A 15774-nucleotide genomic window follows, 5' to 3' on the forward strand; every position below is an offset into this window, starting at 1 on the left:
TGATATAAGACCTTCAACATGTCCACCGACCTTCTTTTGAAAAAATATCTTTCAAACATCTCCTATTGATTAAAAACCTTCCACATTGATAGAAAACCTTCCCCAGGTCTTGCATTGGTAAAAGACTTCCCACAAGGTTTCTATTGATTAAAGACATTCCCCAGCCTGATTTCGATTGAAATCCTTCCTCCGAGGTTCTATTGATAGAAGACCCTCCACAGCTCTTCTATTGATTTAAAATTAAATTATATTTTAATAAAATAATTATTTAAATTTTCCACAAGACTTCTATTCTATTAATAGAAAAAAACTTCTATAGGCTTTCTCTTGATAGATCTTCCAATAGAAGACCTTACACAGATCTTATATTGATGGAATATCTTCCACGGTCCTTCGATTGTCAGACCTTTCAAACGTTTTCACAGGTCTTCTATTGGTAGAAGGCATTGTACGAGTCTTCTTTTCATAAAAGACCTCCGACTGGTGTTCGATTGTTAGAAAATCTTCCACTGATGCTAAATTGATAGAAGACCATCCACAGATCTTCCATTCATAGTCTTACGCAGGCCTTCATTAATATATGAGTCTCCATAGGTCTTCTATAATAGCAAAACATTTTCGATCCATAGTCCTTTCCCAAGTCTCTCCTACAGATTTCGATTTTCCATCCCTGCCTCCTCTTATTTTCAATAACCCACTATCAATCTCCGAGTAAATAATTGCTTGCAATTTGTAACAAATTTTAAATTAAATAAATACTGAAAACACACAATGTTGAAGATTTAAGAAAAACGGAAAAGAGAAAAAAAAATGAAAAAAAAAACAAGGAAAAAGATCTCAAGTCATATATTGTTTAAACGACATGTTTTATTGTCACGAAGTATATCTTCATGCTCAAACAAATTGCAAATGAAAATGGCATGGCTGGATGGCTGACTGCTGATGATGGTGGCCAATAAGAACATTGGAACACAGCACAGGAAGAACAAATAAAGGACCCGGAAAAAAACGATATGAACCAATCTTCCCATACTCTCTCAGTGGTGTATCATCAAAATATAACAATAAGAATAACAAAAGGAGATGGAGGCAAATAGAATATAATAAAAATAAAGCTCATATGAGATGGGTATGTGTGTGAATCCGGGAGTATGAATGTGTGTGTGTGTGTAACATAATCTGAGGTCAACTGTGGTATATCTCAACAAAATAAAATATCATGAAGCAAAGTGCAAACATTGTCAATACATGATGACAGACATTGCTACAAATCGACAGAAAGACGAACAGACACACACATACACCCACATGTCATTATTATGCCACACAGTAAATAATATTGCCACAGGGGACCACAATTGTGAGAGTGAGAGAAAGAGAAAAAAAGCTAACACGAATAAAATGTAAAACTATCCAGATAAGAATGTAACTTGTGTATTATTCGTATTGACATCTTTATCCACACTCGACTGGTAATGTGGGAGGATGATCATGATGGCGAGAGCAAAGGTTAATTGTGGGGGACAGTGCGAAAAGTTATGGAAAATAGGACTTTGCAAAACAATTAACTAAAAAATATTTCAAAATATAAAGACAATAAGATATTTGCACCTTGTAGGAAAACAGTTCCCACGATAAACTTAGGAATGAAATACATGTATGCTTTGATAAGGGAAATGGTACGAATTATACTAATTATATAGCACAGGAAACAACATACGTTTAGAAAAATAGATTTTTTAGTGGTTGTAGCTTCTTCGGGCCCAATAAAAGTATAAATTACACAAGAAAGCGTAATCTTTTGGTTAACCTTAAAATTGAAGATGATTCTAATGGGAACCCTTACCGGTAAACAAATTATTAAATTTGTAAAAACGCTTATAATTTTATATTTTTGTTGTAAGCTTTAAGTGTTTATAAATGCAATCATCCAATCCAAATATAACTATAGGTACTATACAAGGTGAGATAAAAACTGCAACAATATCAAACGCCATAATTTTTACATTTTTTTTTTAATTTTATTGAATGAATGCAAAAAATGTCGGAAATAGTATCAAATTTTAGAATAAGTTTAGATTTGTTCGAATTGGACACCTTTGGCACGAATGTTGATCTGCGGTATTTTGGTCCATTCCCGGCAAAGCGCTTGCTTGAGGTGATCGACACTTTGGTATTTTTTAGTGCCAACCTTGCTTTCCAAACACAATAGTCCAACAGATTGGAATCCGGAGTTTTTGGTGGCTATTGTGAGCTGGAAAGCAACAAAGTGGAGAACCTCATTTTGTAACCATTCTTGGGTGGCGCGTGTTGATTGCGATGGTGCTGAGTCCTGTTGGAATGTCCAAGGTCTGAGGGTAAAATGTTTACGTGCCCAAGGCTTTAATACAACCTCCAGAATATATTCACGATAATATTCGGCATTTATTCCGATGCCACGATCGATTAATACGAGCGAAGAGCGACCATCGGCTGTTATGGCGGCCCACACCATTGCCATGACCGGCGCTTGAGTTCTGTTGGCCAACCGAAGGTACACAGTTATAGATGACCTCTTTGGCAAGTAAACACGAACATTTTCTTCTTCTTTACTTTTCGAACCATTTCTGCTGATGTTGCTGTTTTCTTCCTTCCACTTCCTTGACGTAGGGCTACGCTACCAGTATCACGGTAACGAGCATGGTACGAGACACAAAAGATTTATTCACAATTACTGGAGTGCTCTAACGATAGCCATTTATGGTTTTCCAACCAAATGTAAAGAAATCACACTATCACACATGAATTCCATCACGAATAACTTTTTTTCTGGAAAATTCTTAACAAAATGCTGTACGCTTGTATACAATATAATGAGCTGTGACTGGAATAATTTTAACAGCTTAGAAATGGCAGCAGTCTGAAATTGTTTGCAGTTTTCTTATCTCAGTCTGTAATTATTACCTTTCAATGAAAAAAATATTTGCTTTATATTAAAACATCACACACAGGAACTTGTGAGCATTTGTCTTATATCTATTTACCTCATAAAAATTATTTAATAATATAATAATCTATTTTTTTACTTTTTTTCTAGGTATGTATTAAATTTCTAATTCCTTCATTCGAATATTGTAAGTTGAACTTTTAATATAACATTATAATGTATTTCGTTTTTGAGGTTATGGAATAAGATAAAGAACTACTGATATATAACAGAAGATAATTAAATTTAAATATAGCATAGCAAACATTCTCAATTCTCAAAGCACCTAAAAAACAGCTCGTTCTTTTTTTCAATCATGAGGTAATATAATGTTTATGTCCATGTATTTTTGTGAAAAAGGCAGATTGCATTTATTATCCGATTGACATGAAATTTTCCAAAAAATAAAAGTTTGGCCCAAGGACGAACCCTACGGAAATTGGTGAAAATCGGTTAAAATTTAGATATAGTTCCCATATATATCTTCAACCGATTTCGCGTTAATTGTGCAACAAATGGCCAATATCAGTCCAAATGACCTGAATTGTGACACATCCGACCGAATTATGAGAAGCAAGTGCATCAAATTTAAAGAAAATCGCTTCAGATATATCTATAGTTCCCATATATATGTTTCATCCGATTTGGGGTTGTAAAACCCTCACATGCGTACTATGCACTCCATAACAATAATCGTTGCTACCAGATATCAGATAAAGTTCACAAATAAGTGTTTAAATTTTCAATTTCAAGACCGGAACAGATTTGGATATAGCTCCCATATATATTTTTATACGATATCAGATTTTGTTTGTGCACCAAATAGCTAATAACAGCCCAAATGAACTGAAAATCGGCAATTCCGACTGAATCCAAGAAGCAAGTACATCAAATTTGGTGAAAATCGGTTCAGATATAGCTATAGCTCCCATATATATGTTTCATCCGATTTGGAGTTTTAAGTCCCTCACATGCGTAGTATGCACTCCACAACAATAATCTTTGGTACCAGAAAAGTTATGGAGCTAAAAAATATTATGATAAATTTTATCGAGATCGTGCCAGATTGGGATAAAGCTCCCATACATATCTTAATCCGATTTCAGGTTTTTTTGTGCAGCGAATAGATAATATCAGCCCTAATGGTCTGAATTTTTACACTTCCAACGAAATTCTGCCTAAAAGCAAGTGCTTCATATTTTAGTGAAAATCGGTTCAGATATAGCTATAGCTCCTATAAATATGTTTCATCCGATTTGGGGATTTAAATCCCTCACATGCGCTCCACAACAATGACATTTGATACCGGACATCAGAAACAGCTCGAAAATACCTCTGCCAAATTGTATCGTGATCAGTTTAGATTTTTTTCGGCTTCGATATACATTTTCATCAGATTTTACGGTTATTGCTCACTGTATATGTAATATCAGCCCAAGTTGAATAGATTTTTTCATATTGCTCCAATACTTTTTTTTAATATAATCCTTATCGAAGTCATATCATACACTATACAGCAATCTTGTGTTAGTAGAAAAAATTGCATGTTTGAAATATGAAGAGAACCGGATGCTTATTTCGGATCTTATAATCGTTTTAGTAATTCAAAACTTTGACCCTTTGTGGGGAGGTACCACAAGGAATGGTTCGATCTCTACCATCTTTCTGAGATATCTTGTGCTGATAGAAATATCGAGATGTACTAAGTCTGAATGGAATCAGATGTTAATTTTGTGTTTTATGAGCTTCATGGATATTGAAAATGTTGACCCTATGTGGGGAAGGTATCAGAAGAAGTGGACCGATATATTTCATCTTCACACCAAACATTGGGATAACAAAAATATTGTGATGTTTGTAATTTGAAGACAATCACACCCTTACATCACATTTTATAAGAGTTATAATTAATCAAAATGTTGACCCTTTGTGGCGGAGGTACTTCATGGAGTGGACCGATATTTTCTATTTTCGCACCTGATGTTGCGCTGATGCAAACATTAGGATTTGCAAAGTTGGAGCAAAATTAGATTATCCTTTCTCTTTCTGTGCAGAAAAAAAAAAAAAATATATATATATATATATATATATATATATATATATATATATATATATAAATATTTATTTATTTATTTTTTTTTTTTTTTGAAAATGTTGACCGTTTTTGACCGGTGGTACCATATATTGCTCTTCTCCGAACTCGATCTAAGTTTAATAAAAATACTACGATGTACCGAGTTTGGACCAAATCGGATACTCCCTTCGGGAGTTATCGTACGCACCAGCCAGACAGACAGACTACCGAACGGATGGACATCTCTAGATCACCTCCAAATGTCCTAAAACAGATTTGGTTCAAAGAGACCTAGGGTTTAAAACCGTTATTTCGTCGAGGCACGTTTTGACCGTATCAAATGTTATATACCCTCTCTAGCTATATGGCTGAGGGTATAATTACATATTCCAAAATATTCTTTTGCACGATTGTGGAAATGCGTCCGTCTTCAAAATGTCTACATAAATTACGATATTAGATTGGATATTTTAAGGAGAATTCTCAATAATGCGATTGGGGTACTTTCTCGGCAATTCAATTGTGGTCCTTTGACGCGTTTATTTGAACCTCGGATCTACAATAAAATCTCTGAAAATAGAATGCTGTGAAAAATCATGACATTAAATTTTTGGAGGGGTAGACAATTTTCTTGTAAAAATTATGTATAAAATTCCACTAAATTTTGGTATTGACCCACAAAAATGTCTTCAAGTTTTGCTGCTTTTGTTGTAAAACTTAACTTTTCCTTTGGTTCCCTATTTCTCACAATACTTTGCAAAGTAACTTCGTATTGAGATAAGAAGTGAAATGAAAATTCATGTAGGTGTAAGTAGGTTGTCAATATAGAGGCACAATCAAACACACACACATACTTGCACATAAACTCACTGAATAGAGGAGCCAAATAGATAATAGAAAATAACTTGGACAAAAGTTTCAATACTTGTAATACAGCAGAAGGGTCCCCACTCCGCAATGTCAATGGAGCATTTCTTTTTCTTGACTTGAAATGGGGGAGAAGATAAAATGTCAAAAAGTGAAAAAAGTAACAAAAGAGAGATCAAATGATAAATTCAATATTTATACATTTAGTATTGATGTGGACTTTTTCCATTTCAACACTTTCACACAAAACAACTCGGAGACTGAGACTGAGACAAGTTACAGAAGCAAATAAAGCTGCTGATAACAACAGAATGCCATGTAAGGACATGGTAAATCTGCTGTTCAAGTAGAAGAGTAAATATTAGAAAAGATGATCCACAATGAGACTTAAATTTCAAAAGAGAAATTTAAATCAAAGTAATCCGACTATGTGATACCCTACACCACTTTGTATATTTAGTAGAGCTCCAATAATAAAAGAATTTATTGGAAGTAGATCATACCACCTATCAACATTTGGCTTTAGAGCAGTTATAGTTTGGTTTCAGATTAAACTAATATATGGGAGGCATATCCAATTCTGAATCGATTTTCACTAAATTTGGTGAGGACATTTTTATCTTTTATGTCAACTTACATTGCTATAGAGTGCATGATATTACTTCGAGAAGGATTATATTAAGAAAAATATGTATCGGAGCCGAGTTCCCCCAAATTGAAACGTACGTGTCGAAATGCACTCGTTTTTGGCGGATATTAGCCATTATTTGTGGATATATATGGGAGCTATATCGAAATTTTAGCCGATCTCGATAAAATTTGGCAAACGTATTTCCGAGATCTTAAAGACCAAATCCACTGAAACATATATATGGGAGCTATATCTGAACCGAAATTTGATTTACTTGCTTCTAGGCTTAATTCAGTCGGATGTGCCAAAATGCAGGTAATTTGGTGCACAATAAACCCGAATATGGGAGTTATATCCAAATATGTACAGATCTTGGCAGAGCTATTTTTGGGCTGTATCTGATATCTGGTACCAAATATCATTCTTGTGAAGTGCATATTACGAATGTGAAGGACTTAGATTTGTTCGAATTGGTCACCTTTGGCACGTCACACGCAGCCCGAATTTTGTTCTACGGTATTTTGGCCCATTCCCTGCTTGAGGTGATCAACACTTTGCTATTTTTTAGTGCCAACCTTGCTTTCCAAAATACTTCAGACATAATAGTCCAACGGATTGGTATCCGGAGATTTTGGTGGCATTGTGCGCTGGAAATGAAGGGAGGAACCTCATTTTCTAAACATTCTTGGGTGGCACGTGCTAAGTGCGATGATGCTGAGTTCTGTTGGAATGGAGTTGGAGTCCAAGGTCTGCGGCCAAAATGTTTGCGTGCCCAAGGCTTTAATACACCCTCCAGAATATTTCGATGATTTCGGCATTTCGGCTGTTATGGCGGCCCACACCATCACCATGGCCGGGGCTTGAGTTCTGTTGGCCAACCGAAGGTTCACATTTTCAGCCGACCTCTTTGGCAAGTAAACACGATCATTTTGTCTGTTTACAAACTGCAGAACAACGAATGTTTTCTCATGGGGAAAACCACATTCAGCAGTTCACCACTTTTGCCAAGCGAAGCTAGTCTTTAGCTGTTTTGAGTCTATTTTCTTTCTGTTGCGGTGTAAGTTCTTGCATTTTTTGGAATTTCAATGACTTTACCCCGAGCTTATTTTTCAATATTTGCCGAATGGAATATTGCGGTATGTTCAGCTCACGAGTCATTTTTCGGCCACAGTGACGCGGGTCGCTGCTTTACTTTTCGCACCATTTCTGCTGATGTTGCTGGAGTGCTCTAACGATAGCCACTTGTGGTTTTCCAGCCAAATATAAAGAAATCACACTATCACGCTTGAATTCCATCACGATAACTCACCAAAATGCTTTTGTGCGCTTGTAAACAATAAAATGAGCTGTCACTGAAATAATTGTAACAGCTGTCGGACGAGTGGCTTAAAAATGACAGCAGTCTGAAGTTGGTTGTAGCTTTTTCATCTCACCCTGTAAGTGGGAGCTATATCCAAATCTAAACCGATCTTGATTCAGAGCTATTCTGGGTGTGTCTGATATCTGACATCTGCTATCAAATATCGTTCTTATGGGGTGCATATTAAGCATGTGAGGAACTTAAAACCCCAAATCGGATAAATCATATATATGGGAGCTATCTAAATCTGAACCGATTGGTAAAATTTGGCAACGGTATTTCTGGGCTTTATCTGATATCTGGTACCAAATATTAAATTTAATAAATAATAAATAAGGGACTTAAACACCAAATCTAATAAAACATATATTATATCGGAGATATAGCAATATCTGAACCGATTTTCACAAAATTTGATGTACTCGCTTCTAGACTGAATTCGGTCAGATGTGCCAAAATTCAGGTCATTTGGACTGATATTGGCCATTTGGTGCACAATTAACCCGAAATCGGTTGAAAATATATATGGGAGCTATATCTAAATTTTAACCGATTCTCACCAATTTCAATAGGGTTCGTCCTTGGGCCAAACAAATATTGTTTGGAATATTTCATCTCAATCGGATAATAAATGCGACCTTCATTTTGTTAACAAGAATACGTTGACAGACGGACGGACGAACTTATCTACCGCATAAATCTACTCAGAAAGTAATTCTATGAAGATCCTCAAAAGTAACTATGGGTCTACCTCGCTTCCTTCTCCATGTAACAAACAAATGCACAAAGACATAATACCCTTACCACTCACTATGTGGAGTAGAGTATAAAAATGGGCCACATTGGTTTCAAGTTCAAATGAGATTTTATAAATCACCCATTTCGAAAACAAGAGTGCACCTAATTTGACCTCCTCCTCCCCTTTGACATTTCGCATGATTTATTTCAATTAAACAATTGCATTTCTAAAAAGAACCTAAAATTCTGCTCCGGAATGCAAATGCAAAATAGTCGGAGTCATTAGGTTTCGTTTAATGTCACTTTCGTCTAAGCAATGGAGGAAAAAATGACACCCACACCAACATGGAGCAGTGGGAACATTTTCCATTCTCTATGAGGCTGCAGGCGGAGTGATAATAATGTTAAAGTGCCAGAGGCCACGATACCTAGTGGTAAGAGTGAGTGGAAAAGGAATCATGCACCCACTTGAAGTGTGCTATATACCCAAAAGTCATGTTTTAATAATAGCTCCCCCCAAAACCACACACACACACCCACTTCCAAAAGTGCATTGTCTTGGCACAGAAAACTGAAAACGACTGCCATTAACCACCACGACGACGTGCTTGTCCCAGCTAAAGAAGAAGAATTTCAAAATTCTACTGCTGCAACATGGATGTGGCATGGATGAAATGAAATGATAGCATCATTTAGACGAAACTTGGAAATTTGACAAAAAAAATTAGAACCTCTAAAACGTTCTCTTTATGTGTGTGTATGTGTGTGTGTGTGGGAGGGGAAGTGCAGCATTTAATTGCTGCAACAAAAACAAAAATTAGTGCAATTTAATAGATAGATGCACTTTTAACATTTTTCGGAGACACATCGGACAAATGATATATGGTGCAGAGGAGGAGGAAGAGGAAGAAGGGATAATAAATAGCATGCTAAAACTGACAAAGGACAATACAAAATTAAATTAGTTTCACTAATTTAATTGCATTGCAGTAAAGTGTAGATAATTTCGTCACATTTTACAAAAAAGTAGGTAATTTGCTAGCAATTAAAAAAAGAAGTAACGATGGATTTAAATTCAAAATGGAAATTAGTCAACTTTTACAGTACATTTTCGTACTATTTGTACATCTATTTCAGGGAACCAAAAATATCGTTTCTCAAAAAAAAAAAAAAAAAGGTTACATTTTTCTATCTCCACAAATTGAACGGTGTGTAGGAATTTGTTGTATTGAAAACTTTTATATTTATTAAATATAGGCAAATGCTGTCAACTTTTGTGCTGAAGGTTTTCCAATCAGCTCAATTAGGAATTACAAGTCCCTGTGGAATTTCTCACTTTTTTTCTATTATAAACAAAAATTCCGCTAAGAAAATAACTCCGAGGAAGAATATGAAAAATTTTAAAATCCAGTATTTTTTCTGTTGAAAAAATCCAACGTTTAAATAATAAATAAAAAAATTAAAAACAAGTTAAAAAGCAAATTCGAATTCGAACTTTGAATAACCTCCACCATTTAGAACGAATTTGGAAATCTTCAAAAAATAATATCCGTTAAAAATTCTGTTAAAATCTTAAAAATACCGAATATAGCCGTTATATTGGGGTCTCTATGACGTGAACCTACATAGGCTTTGTTTGTCATAAGCCATTACCATATTCAAATTCGAAACTTGAAATAAACGATCAATAATGTAGGTAAAATCATCAAATAACGTATATAGGGAGGTACCATTATATCGGAGCTATACGAAGACTTGGACCTGCATAAACAATTTTCTGTCCCAGTCTGTAGTTTCCATTACGAACTCTAAATACGTAATTTGAAACTACTCTGATGAATAATGACGCTAAAATAGTCAAAATGCCGAATATAGGGAGGTACCGTTATGTGGGGGCTATATGAAGACGTGGATCTGCACAGATAATTATCTGTCATAAGCTGTAATATCCATTACGAACTTCAAATATCCAATTTGAAACAATTCCGTTGAATAATGTCGCTAAAATAGCCAAAATACCGAATATTGGGAGGTACCATTATATCGGAGCTATACGAAGACCAGGACCAATTTTCTGTCACAGACTGTAGTTTCCAATACAAACTCTAAATACGTAGTTTGAAACTACCCCGGTGAATAATGTCGCTAAAATCATCAAAATACCGAATATAGGCAGGTACCGTTATATGGGGTCTATACGAAGACGTGGACCGACAAATTTCCGGTTTAGGGGATACTATTCATGTCGAACTTCAAATACCAAATTTGAAATAATTTAGGTGAATAAAGTCGCCAAAATCATCAAAGTACCGAATATTGGGAGGTACCGTTACATGGGGGCTATATGAAAACGTGGACCTACGTGGCCCATTTATGGTCTTAATTTGCCTACTGGCAAAATAAACACGTGTGCAAAATGTTAGTCTTCTATCTCAATTCGTTCGAAAGATAGCGTGATTACAACAGAGAGACGGACAGACAGACAGACGGACATCGCTAAATCGACTTAGAATTTTACGCTGATCAAGAATATATATACTTTCTTGGGTCTGGCATGAGTATTTCGAGGAGTTACAAACGAAATGACAAAGTTAATATACCCTCCATAGTATGGTGTAGGGTATAACAATTAAAAAACATCAAGTTCGGCCGGGCCAAACTTTTAAAGCCCTTTTAGTATTGGACAAAAAAAAGATTTTTATATAAAAGTACCCGAATTCAAGCGTGTTCCACTTTAAACTTCAAATACCAGCAAGACTGTTTGAATATTGCAGTTAAACTTTTCAGAAAACCATCAAGTGGGTGAAGCCGTTATATGAGGGGTCATATCAAAACTGGAACCTATATAGACATCTTTATACTACAAGAATTGTTATCTATTGCAAGTCTAAAAGCCAAATTTGAAAGAATTCGTGGGTAAACGTGACTAGGATTATAAAAATACCGAATATTCCGTTATATGTAAGCTATAGGAAAACGTGGACTTAAACGTTCAATGTTATGCCACCGGAGCTAGAACCCATTATGAACTACAAATACTAATTTTTAGACAAATCCGTGAAGAAAGTGTGGAAACATAATCATAATACAGAATATCAGGTAATACCGTTATATGGAGCCTATACAAGAACGTGGACCTAACATACAATGTGCGCCACCGACGCTAGAAATACCACTTTTTATACAAATCGATGGGGAAAATGTGGCAAAAATCATCAAAATACAGAATATCGGGAGGTACTGATATATAGGGTTATACAAAAACGTAGGCCTGTACATTCAATGATTCGCCACCGGAGCTAGAACCCATTATGAACTACAAATACCAATTTGCAGACAAATCCGTGGAGAAGAGGTGGAAATATCATCAAAATACCGAATATCGAGAGGTACTGTTATATGGGGAGTTATATCAAAACGTGAACCGATATATTTGATTTTCAATACCAACCATCCTAGACACAATACAAATTGTTCTGCCAAATTTTGAAGCTCTACGTATCTTGATTTCAACAGACAGACATGCGGTCAGACTGACAGACAGATGGACATCGTTAAATCGACTTAGAATTTTATGCTGATCATGAATATATATACTTTATGGGGTCTGTGACGAATATTTAGAGATGTTACAAACGGAACGACAAAGACATCCGCCTTTTCAAGGTGGAGGGTACATGAGGACACCAAAAACATTGTTGAAATTGCCGTTCAGGATTTTATTTTCAAACTTATATTTCGCTCAACAGACTTATCAACACATATATTCGAACAAAGGCTAATATAAGGTCGGACAATAAGTCTACTTTTGACAAAAATTTGGCTTTGAATTTCAAAACGCAACTTCAATTTTCATAACAAATAGGGTACACAAGGTAAAAAAAGCAAAGTAATGGCATAACATCGTCTATATAAAAGGTGGCATTTTAAGAACTCTATGAAAGTTAGACCAGTAAGGAAATCTCAAAAATCGAGCGGGGCCAACTATATGATACCCTGCACCACTATGTATATTTAGTAAAGCTCTTGTACAAGAAAGGTTTATATTGGGCATTTCTGAACTCTATGAGATATCTGGTATAAAATATGATTATGGTAGAGTGCATATTCCGAAAGTTGGAGATTTAAACACCAAATCGGATGAAACCTATATATATGGGAGCTATATCTATATCTGAAGCGATTTTCATCAAATTTTAAGTATTAACTTTTATTTATTCGATTCCAGTTTTTTTGCAAACCAGATGGCTAATTTCAGCCCAAATGGACTGAATTTCGGCACTTACGACTGAATTCATCCTAGAAACAAGTACTTCAAATTTGGTTCAAATCGGTTCAGATATAGCTATAGCTCACATATATGAATTTCATTCGATTTGGTGTTAAAGTCCCTCACATACGTATAACGCACTTCACAACAATAATCTTTGGTACCAATTATCAGATACATCTCAGAAATGGGTGTTTACAATTTTGTCAAGATCGGTTCAGATTTGGATATAGCTCCCATATATATCTATACCCGATATCAAGTTTATTGTGTACCAAATGGCTAATATCAGGCCAATGGACTGAATTTTGGCACTTCCAACGGAGTTCAGCCTAAAAGCAAGTGCTTCAAAATTTGGTGAAAGTCGGTTCAGATATAGCTATAGCTCCCATATATATGTTTCACCCGATTTGGTGTTAAAGTCCCTCACATGCGTAATATGCACGCCACAATCTTTAGTGCCGGGCACCAGATACTGCTCGAAAAAGACTCTTCAAAATTTTTTTCGAGATCGGTTCAGATTTTTATTTAGCTTCGATATACATCTTTATCCGATTTTACGGTTATTGCTTAAAATATATACATATATCAGCCCAAATTTAACAGATTTAATTTCATATTTATCCGAATTTTACCATTTTGTGATACTCGGTCCAGTATATATATTCTCCAATAAATAATTTTTTGATATAATCCTTATCGAAGTCATATCATGCACTATACAGCAATATTATTTGGTGCTAGTGGTACAAAAGCCTTCGCAAAATTGTTGATAATCGATTCAGAGTTGGATTTAGTTCCCAAATTGTGACTACTCTACTCTACGCATTCGAATAAGGTTTATAGTTGGAATTATCGACTTCACATAAATTCACAACAAAAACTTTTTTGTTACGTGAGCTCTACTAAATAAATAGGCATAGTGGTGTAGAGTATCATATAGTCGGCCCCGCCTAACTCTTGACCCTTCCTTTTATTGATTAAAGAAACTTACATTTTGAGACATATTTTGGGCAACATACCTGGAAATAAAGAGAAAAATTAAAAATTAGTCTATAGTAGATAAGATAATAATATAAGATAATTTTATCTTATGCTTATTGTCACAACTCCCAGCTGGTTAGCCTATGCAGGTTCGCTAGTAAGGGCGTTTTGTTTGTTTTTATACCCTCCATTCATTCCGTTTGTAACTCCTCGAAATACTCATGTCAGACCCAACAAAGTATATATATTCTTGATCAGCGTGAAATTCTAAGACGATTTAGCCATGTCCGTCTGTCTGTCTGTCACTCTGTCTGTCTGTCTGTCTGTCTGTCACTCTGTCTGTCTGTCTCTCTGTCCGTCTGTCTGTCTGTTGCAATCACGCTATCTTTCGAACAAATTGAGATAGAAGGCTAAAATTTTGCACACATGTATATTTGCCAGTAGGCAGGTTAAGTTCGTAAATGGGCCATGTATGTCCCAGTTATCATATAGCCCCCATATAACGGTACCTCCCTATATTCGGTATTTTGATGATTTTAGCGACATTATACACCGGAATTGTTTCAAATTTGGCATTTGAAGTTCGTAATGGATACTACAGCCTAAGACTGAAAATAATCTGTGTAGGTCCACGTCTTCATATAGCTCCCATATACCGGTACCCCCCGATATTCGGTATTTTGATGAATTTAGCGACATTATTTAACGTAATCGTTTCAAATTTGGTATTTGAAGTTCGTAATGGATCCTACATCCTGAGTCAAAAAAATGAGCCATGTAGGTCCACGTCTTCATATAGCCACCATATACCGGTACCCCCCAATATTCGGTTTTTTGATGATTTTAGCGACATTATTTAACGGAATCGTTCCAAATTTGGTATATGAAGTTCGTAATAAATACTGCAGCATAAAATAGAAAATGGGCCATGTAGGTCCACGTCTTCGTATAGCCCCTATATACCGTACCCCCCCAATATTCGGTATTTTGATGATTTTAGCGACATTATTTACCGGGATTGTTTCAAATTTCGCATGTGAAGTTTGTAATAGATACTTCAGTCCGTGCCAGAAAATTGTCTGTGCAGGTCCACGCCTTCGTATAGCCCCCATATAACGGTACCCCTTATATTCGGTATTTTGATGAATTTAGCTACATTATTAACTGATTTTTTTTCAAGTTTCGCATTTAAATATTGTAATAACTTATGACAAAAGTTGCCCATGCAGGTCCACGTCGTCGTATAGACATTCGGTATTTTTAAGATTTTAAGAGAATTTTTAACGGATTTAATTTTTTTTTTTTGGAAATTGCCAAATTTGTACCAAATAGTGGAGGGTATTAAAAGTTCTGCCCGGCCGAACTTACAGCTTTTTTACTTGTTTTTTTTTTTTAATTTCATTTATTTTTTTTAAGAAATACTTCATTTTTCCAATGGAACTAATGCAAATATTAAGATTTTGGATAAGAGGTTTTTCGACATGGGTTCCCCATACCAAAATTCTTTTACATACATGTAGATTTTATATATATTTTCCCCTCATATTACAGATGTATACTTTATATTTACTTGCAAATATCCCGTAAAAATAGACGCAATTTCATTCAAAAGTGCAAAAAACCCATTTAACAGCCTTGATATGTTGATGACTTGATTTGATAACTTTAAGAAATTGTCCATTACTGGAATCAGGCGTCAATGTAGCTATTATCATCATCATCATTTCATTTCATCACGCCATCAAATGCAACCAGCATCCAACTATCTCATCATTGCAAGCATTCGCCAGCCCCATCACCATCATCATCATTCAGAAAACTCTCATTAAAATGATGGAAAATGTTCACACTTCACATCACCATCATCGCCATCATCATCATCAAT

General features: G+C 35.3%; 2 protein-coding genes across 4 annotated transcripts in view; one reads left to right on the forward strand and one right to left on the reverse strand.

Moving 5' to 3' along the window:
* LOC101889291 (sodium channel protein 60E) overlaps nucleotides 1-15774 on the forward strand; it is a 585783-nt gene that overhangs the window by 484300 nt on the left and 85709 nt on the right. The gene's annotated exons all lie outside the window — the stretch shown is intronic.
* LOC101888289 (mitochondrial thiamine pyrophosphate carrier) overlaps nucleotides 1-15774 on the reverse strand; it is a 108668-nt gene that overhangs the window by 75378 nt on the left and 17516 nt on the right. Inside the window, exon 2 of one of the 3 annotated variants that reach the window (XM_059127844.1) lies at nucleotides 13900-13927. The exons of the other annotated variants lie outside the window; for them this stretch is intronic. The gene's annotated coding sequence lies outside the window, so the exon portion shown is untranslated. The remainder of the gene's footprint in view (nucleotides 1-13899; nucleotides 13928-15774) is intronic. 3 annotated transcript variants of the gene reach the window in all.

Source organism: Musca domestica, unplaced genomic scaffold, assembly GCF_030504385.1.
Source record: "Musca domestica strain aabys unplaced genomic scaffold, Musca_domestica.polishedcontigs.V.1.1 48, whole genome shotgun sequence".
NCBI classification, from domain to species: domain Eukaryota; kingdom Metazoa; phylum Arthropoda; class Insecta; order Diptera; family Muscidae; genus Musca; species Musca domestica.